The sequence below is a fragment of the Cynoglossus semilaevis genome, chromosome 6, assembly GCF_000523025.1.
Source record: "Cynoglossus semilaevis isolate Cse_v1.0 chromosome 6, Cse_v1.0, whole genome shotgun sequence".
NCBI classification, from domain to species: Eukaryota; Metazoa; Chordata; class Actinopteri; order Pleuronectiformes; family Cynoglossidae; genus Cynoglossus; species Cynoglossus semilaevis.
The window spans coordinates 2,232,548-2,232,751 of record NC_024312.1 but is presented as its reverse complement, the minus strand read 5'-3'; positions in this window follow the sequence as shown (position 1 = coordinate 2,232,751).

Below are 204 nucleotides of genomic sequence, written 5' to 3'. Positions count from 1 at the left end.
GAGGAGGAGGAGGAGGAGGAGGAGGAAGAGGCTCCAAAGAGACCACGGGGCTATTAGTGGAGGTTCTTCTCTGTGCTGCAGTTGCCCGTACACACACACACACACAGTGTCCCCGTGCCACTTTCCCACCAGGGACACCCCCCGCTCTGGGACCTGGGGGGCGCTGTAACCTGTTTTGAGGAAGTAGAACTCCTGTTAGAGTCG